This window comes from Aegilops tauschii, chromosome 2, assembly GCF_002575655.3.
Source record: "Aegilops tauschii subsp. strangulata cultivar AL8/78 chromosome 2, Aet v6.0, whole genome shotgun sequence".
Lineage (NCBI taxonomy): Eukaryota > Viridiplantae > Streptophyta > Magnoliopsida > Poales > Poaceae > Aegilops > Aegilops tauschii.
In genome coordinates this window covers 460,600,210-460,608,250 of record NC_053036.3, presented here as the reverse complement: position 1 = coordinate 460,608,250, position 8,041 = coordinate 460,600,210, and positions in this window count along the sequence as shown.

Genomic DNA, 8,041 nt, shown 5'->3' with positions numbered 1-8,041 from the left:
GGGATCACATCATTAGGAGAATGATGTGATGGACAAGACCCAATCCTAAGCATAGCATAAAAGATCGTGTAGTTCGTTTGCTAGAGCTTTTCCAATGTCAAGTATCTTTTCCTTAGACCATGAGATCGTGTAACTCCCGGATGCTGTAGGAGTGCTTTGGGTGTACCCAACGTCACAACGTAACTGGGTGACTATGAAGGTACACTACGGGTATCTCTGAAAGTGTCTGTTGGGTTGACACGGATCGAGACTGGGATTTGTCACTCCGTATGACGGAGAGGTATCTCTGGGCCCACTCGGTAATGCATCATCATAATGAGCTCAATGTGACTAAGGAGTTAGCCACGGGATCATGCATTACGGTACGAGTAAAGTGACTTGCCGGTAACGAGATTGAACAAGGTATTGGGATACCGACGATCGAATCTCGGGCAAGTAACGTACCGATTGACAAAGGGAATTGTATACGGGATTGATTGAATCCTCGACATCGTGGTTCATCCGATGAGATCATCGTGGAACATGTGGGAGCCAACATGGGTATCCAGATCCCGCTGTTGGTTATTGACCGGAGAGGCGTCTCGGTCATGTCTGCATGTCTCCTGAACCCGTAGGGTCTACGCACGTAAGGTTCGATGACGCTAGGGTTGTAGAGATATTAGTATGCGGAAACCCGAAAGTTGTTCGGAGTCCCGGATGAGATCCCGGACGTCACGAGGAGTTCCGGAATGGTCCGGGGTGAAGAATTATATATGGGAAGTCCAGTTTCGGCCACCGGGAAAGTTTCGGGGGTTATTGGTATTATACCGGGACCACCGGAAGGGTCCTGGGGGTCCACCGGGTGGGGCCACCTATCCCGGAGGGCCCCATGGGCTGAAGTGGGAAGGGAACCAGCCCTTAGTGGGCTGGGGCGCCCCCCCCTTGGGCCTCCCCCTGCGCCTAGGGTTGGAAACCCTAGGGGTGGGGGCGCCCCACTTGGCTTGGGGGGGAGGGAGGGCAGCAGCACCACAGCCCCTGGCGCCTCCCTCTCCCCCTGCAACACCTCTCCCTCTCGCAGAAGCTTGGCGAAGCCCTGCCGAGATCTCCGCTACTTCCACCACCACGCCGTCGTGCTGCTGGATCTCCATCAACCTCTCCTTCCCCCTTGCTGGATCAAGAAGGAGGAGACGTTGCTGCTCCGTACGTGTGTGGAACGCGGAGGTGCCGTCCGTTCGGCACTCGGTCATCGGTGATTTGGATCACGGAGAGTACGACTCCATCAACCCCGTTCATTGGAACGCTTCCGCTCGCGATCTACAAGGGTATGTAGATGCACTCCTTTCCCCTCGTTGCTAGTATACTCCATAGATGGATCTTGGTGATGCGTAGGAAATTTTAAAATTCTGCTACGTTCCCCAACAGTGGCATCATGAGCCAGGCCTATGCGTAGTTACTATGCACGAGTAGAACACAAATCAGTTGTGGGCGTAGATGTTGCCAATTCTTCTTGCCGCTACTAGTCTTATCTTGTTTTGGCGGTATTGTGGGATGAAGCGGCCCGGACCGACCTTACACGTACGCTGACGTGAGACAGGTTCCACCGACTGACATGCACTAGTTGCATAAGGTGGCTAGCGGGTGTCTGTCTCTCCCACTTTAGTCGGAACGGATTCGATGAAAAGGGTCCTTATGAAGGGTAAATAGAAATTGGCATATCACGTTGTGGTTTTACGTAGGTAAGAAACGTTCTTGCTAGAAACCTATACAAGCCACGTAAAAACTTGCAACAACAATTAGAGGACGTCTAACTTGTTTTTGCAGCATGTGCTATGTGATGTGATATGGCCAGAAGATGTGATGAATGATATATGTGATGTATGAGATTGATCATATTCTTGTAATAGGAATCACGACTTGCATGTCGATGAGTATGACAATCGGCAGGAGCCATAGGAGTTGTCTTTATTTTTTGTATGACCTGCGTGTCATTGAATAACGCCATGTAAATTACTTTACTTTATTGCTAAGCGCGTTAGCCATAGAAGTAGAAGTAATCGTTGGCGTGACAACTTCATGAAGACACAATGATGGAGATCATGATGATGGAGATCATGGTGTCATGCCGGTGACGAAGATGATCATGGCGCCCCGAAGATGGAGATCAAAGGAGCAAAATGATATTGGCCATATCATGTCACTATTTGATTGCATGTGATGTTTATCATGTTTTGCATCTTATTTGCTTAGAACGACGGTAGTAAGTAAGATGATCCCTTATAATAATTTCAAGAAAGTGTTCCCCCTAACTGTGCACCGTTGCGAAGGTCCGTTGTTTCGAAGCACCACGTGATGATCGGGTGTGATAGATTCTAACGTTCGCATACAACGGGTGTTGACGAGCCTAGCATGTACAGACATGGCCTCGGAACACACGCAATACACTTAGGTTGACTTGACGAGCCTAGCATGTACAGACATGGCCTCGGAACACAGAGGACCGAAAGGTCGAGCATGAGTCGTATAGAAGATACGATCAACATGGAGATGTTCACCAATCTTGACTAGTCCGTCTCACGTGATGATCGGACACGGCCTAGTTCACTCGGATCATGTTTCACTTAGATGACTAGAGGGATGTCTATCTGAGTGGGAGTTCATTGAATAATTTGATTATATGAACTTAATTATCATGAACTTAGTCTAAAATCTTTACAATATGTCTTGTAGATCAAATGGCCCACGTTGTCCTCAACTTCAACGCGTTCCTAGAGAAAACCAAGCTGAAAGATGATGGCAGCAACTATACGGATTGGGTCCGGAACCTGAGGATCATCCTCATAGCTGCCAAGAAAGATTATGTCCTAGAAGCACCGCTAGGTGAAGCACCCATCCCAGAGAACCAAGACGTTATGAACGGTTGGCAATCACGTGCTGATGATTACTCCCTCGTTCAGTGCGGCATGCTTTACAGCTTAGAACCGGGGCTCCAAAAGCGTTTTGAGAAACATGGAGCATATGAGATGTTCGAAGAGCTGAAAATGGTTTTCCAAGCTCATGCCCGGATCGAGAGATATGAAGTCTCTGACAAGTTCTTCAGCTGTAAAATGGAGGAAAATAGTTCTGTTAGTGAGCACATACTCAGAATATCTGGGTTACACAACCGCTTGTCTCAGCTGGGAGTTAATCTCCCGGATGACGCGGTCATTGACAGAATCCTTCAGTCGCTTCCACCGAGCTACAAGAGCTTTGTGATGAACTTCAATATGCAGGGGATGGAAAAGACCATTCCTGAGGTATATTCAATGCTGAAATCAGTGGAGGTGGAGATCAGAAAGGAACATCAAGTGTTGATGGTGAATAAAACCACTAAGTTCAAGAAAGGCAAGGGTAAGAAGAACTTCAAGAAGGACGCAAGGGAGTTGTCGCGCCCGGTAAGCCAGTTGCCGGGAAGAAGTCAAGGAATGGACCCAAGCCTGAGACTGAGTGCTTTTATTGCAAGGGAAGTGGTCACTGGAAGCGGAACTGCCCCAAATACTTAGCGGACAAGAAGGCCGGCAACACCAAAGGTATATGTGATATACATGTAATTGATGTGTACCTTACCAGTACTCGTAGTAGCTCTTGGGTATTTGATACCGGTGCGGTTGCTCATATTTGTAACTCAAAACAGGAGATGTGGAATAAGCGGAGACTGGCGAAGGACGAGGTGACGATGCGCGTCGAGAATGGTTCCAAGGTCGATGTGATCGCCGTCAGCACGCTGCCTCTGCATTTACCTACGGGATTAGTTTTAAACCTCAATAATTGTTATTTAGTGCCAGCTTTGAGCATGAACATTGTATCTGGATCTCGTTTAATTCGAGATGGCTACTCATTTAAATCCGAGAATAATGGTTGTTCTATTTATATGAGAGATATGTTTTATGGTCATGCCCCGCTGGTCAATGGTTTATTCTTGATGAATCTCGAACGTGATGTTACACATATTCATAGTGTGAATACCAAAAGATGTAAAGTTGATAACGATAGTCCCACATACTTGTGGCACTTCCGCCTTGGTCACATTGGTGTCAAGCGCATGAAGAAGCTCCATGCTGATGGACTTTTGGAGTCTCTTGATTACGAATCATTTGACACATGCGAACCATGCCTCATGGGTAAGATGACCAAGACTCCGTTCTCCGGAACAATGGAGCGAGCAACCATCTTATTGGAAATCATACATACTGATGTGTGCGGTCCAATGAGTGTTGAGGCTCGCGGTGGCTATCGTTATGTTCTCACTCTCACTGATGATTTAAGTAGATATGGGTATGTCTACCTAATGAAACACAAGTCTGAAACCTTTGAAAATTTCAAGGAATTTCAGAGTGAGGTTGAGAATCAACGTGACAGGAAAATAAAGTTCCTGCGATCAGATCGTGGAGGGGAATATTTAAGTCACGAATTTGGCACACACTTAAGGAAATGTGGAATCGTTTCACAACTCACGCCGCCTGGAACACCTCAGCGTAACGGTGTGTCCGAACGTCGTAATCGCACTCTATTGGATATGGTGCGATCTATGATGTCTCTTACCGATCTACCGCTCTCATTTTGGGGCTATGCTTTAGAGACTGTCGCATTCACTTTAAATAGGGCTCCGTCGAAATCCGTTGAGACGACACCGTATGAATTATGGTTTGGGAAGAAACCTAAGCTGTCATTTCTAAAAGTTTGGGGATGCGATGCTTATGTCAAGAAACTTCAACCTGAAAAGCTCGAACCCAAATCAGAAAAATGCGTCTTCATAGGATACCCTAAGGAAACTATTGGGTATACCTTCTACCTTAGATCCGAAGGCAAGATCTTCGTTGCCAAGAACGGGTCCTTTCTGGAGAAAGAGTTTCTCTCGAAAGAAATAAGTGGAGGAAAGTGGAACTTGATGAGGTGATAGTCACCCCTTCCGAACCGGAAAGTAGCGCAGCGCGGGAAGATGTTCCTGTGGTGCCTACACCGACTGGGGAGGAAGTTAATGATGATGCTCATGAAGCTTCGGATCAAGTTACTGCTGAACTTCGAAGGTCCACAAGGACACGTTCCGCACCAGAGTGGTACGGCAACCCTGTCCTGGAAATCATGTTGTTAGACAATGGTGAACCTTCGAACTATGAAGAAGCGATGGCGGGCCCGGATTCCGACAAATGGCTAGAAGCCATGAAATCTGAGATAGGATCCATGTATGAAAACGAAGTATGGACTTTGACTGACTTGCCCGATGATCGGCGAGCCATAGAAAATAAATGGATCTTTAAGAAGAAGACAGTCGCGGATGGTAATGTGACCATCTATAAGGCTCGACTTGTCGCTAAGGGTTATCGACAAGTTCAAGGGGTTGACTACGATGAGACTGTCTCACCCGTAGCGAAGCCGAAGTCCGTCCGAATCATGTTAGCAATTGCCGCATTCTATGATTACGAGATAGGGAAAATGGACGTCAAAACGGCATTCCTTAACGGCTTTCTTAAGGAAGAATTGTATATGATGCAGCCGGAAGGTTTTGTCGATCCTAAGAATGCTAACACGGTATGCAAGCTCCAGCGCTCCATCTATGGGCTGGTGCAAGCATCTCGGAGTTGGAACATTCATTTTGATGAGATGATCAAAGTGTTTGGGTTTACACAGACTTATGGAGAAGCCTGTGTTTACAAGAAAGTGAGTGGGAGCTCTGTAGCATTTCTCTTATTATATGTGGATGACATACTATTGATGGGAAATGATATAGAATTCTTGGAAAGTATAAAGGCCTACTTGAATAAGTGTTTTTCAATGAAGGACCTTGGAGAAGCTGCTTATATATTAGGCATCAAGATCTATAGAGATAGATCAAGACGCCTCATTGGTCTTTCACAGAGTACGTACCTTGACAAGATATTGAAGAAGTTCAATATGGATCAGTCCAAGAAGGGGTTCTTGCCTGTATTGCAAGGTGTGCAATTGAGCACGGCTCAATGCCCGACCACGGCAGAAGATAGAGAAAAGATGAGTGTCATCCCCTATGCCTCGGCCATAGGGTCTATTATGTATGCCATGCTGTGTACCAGACCTGATGTAAACCTTGCCGTAAGTTTGGTAGGAAGGTACCAAAGTAATCCCGGCATGGAACACTGGACAGCGGTCAAGAATATTCTGAAGTACCTGAAGAGGACTAAGGATATGTTTCTCGTTTATGGAGGTGACGAAGAGCTCGTCGTAAAGGGTTACGCCGATGCTAGCTTCGACAGATCTGGATGACTCGAAGTCACAAACCGGATACGTGTATATTTTGAATGGAGGAGCAGTAAGCTGGTGCAGTTGCAAGCAAAGCGTCGTGGCGGGATCTACATGTGAAGCGGAGTACATGGCAGCCTCAGAGGCAGCGCAAGAAGCAATCTGGATGAAGGAGTTCATTACCGACCTAGGGGTGATTCCCAATGCGTCGGGCCCGATGACTCTCTTCTGTGACAACACTGGAGCTATTGCCCTTGCGAAGGAGCCCAGGTTTCACAGGAAGACCAGGCATATCAAGCGTCGCTTCAACTCCATTCGTGAAAGTGTTCAAAATGGAGACATAGATATTTATAAAGTACATACGGACCTGAATGTAGCAGATCCGTTGACTAAACCTCTCCCCAGAGCAAAACATGATCAACACCAGAACACTATGGGTGTTCGATTCATCACAATGTAACTAGATTATTGACTCTAGTGCAAGTGGGAGACTGTTGGAAATATGCCCTAGAGGCAATAATAAATGGTTATTATTATATTTCTTTGTTCATGATAATTGTCTATTGTTCATGCTATAATTGTGTTATCCGGAAATCGTAATACACGTGTGAATACATAGACCACAACGTGTCCCTAGTAAGCCTCTATTGACTAGCTCGTTGATCAACAGATAGTCATGGTTTCCTGACTATGGACATTGGATGTCATTGATAACGGGATCACATCATTAGGAGAATGATGTGATGGACAAGACCCAATCCTAAGCATAGCATAAAAGATCGTGTAGTTCATTTGCTAGAGCTTTTCCAATGTCAAGTATCTTTTCCTTAGACCATGAGATCGTGTAACTCCCGCATGTCGTAGGAGTGCTTTGGGTGTACCCAACATCACAACGTAACTGGGTGACTATAAAGGTACACTACGGGTATCTCTGAAAGTGTCTGTTGGGTTGACACGGATCGAGACTGGGATTTGTCGCTCCGTATGACGGAGAGGTATCTCTGGGCCCACTCGGTAATGCATCATCATAATGAGCTCAATGTGACTAAGGAGTTAGCCATGGGATCATGCATTACGGTACGAGTAAAGTGACTTGCCGGTAACGAGATTGAACAAGGTATTGGGATACCGACGATCGAATCTCGGGCAAGTAACGTACCAATTGACAAAGGGAATTGTATACGGGATTGATTGAATCCTCGACATCGTGGTTCATCCGATGAGATCATCGTGGAACATGTGGGAGCCAACATGGGTATCCAGATCCCGCTGTTGGTTATTGACCGGAGAGGCGTCTCGGTCATGTCTGCATGTCTCCCGAACCCGTAGGGTCTACACACTTAAGGTTCGGTGACGCTAGGGTTGTAGAGATATTAGTATGCGGAAACCCGAAAGTTGTCCGGAGTCCCGGATGAGATCCCGGACGTCACGAGGAGTTCCGGAATGGTCCGGGGGTGAAGAATTATATATGGGAAGTCCAGTTTCGGCCACCGGGAAAGTTTCGGGGGTTATCGGTATTGTACCGGGACCACCGGAAGGGTCCCGGGGGTCCACCGGGTGGGGCCACCTATCCCGGAGGGCCCATGGGCTGAAGTGGGAAGGGAACCAGCCCTTAGTGGGCTGGGGCGCGCCCCCTTGGGCCTCCCCCTGCGCCTAGGGTTGGAAACCCTAGGGGTGGGGGGCGCCCCACTTGGCTTGGGGGGGAAGCCACCCCCCCTTCCCCCTTGGCCGCCGCCCCCCTTGGAGATCTGATCTCCCAGGGCCGGCGCCCCCCCAGGGGTCCCTATATATAGTGGGGGGAGGGAGGGCAGTA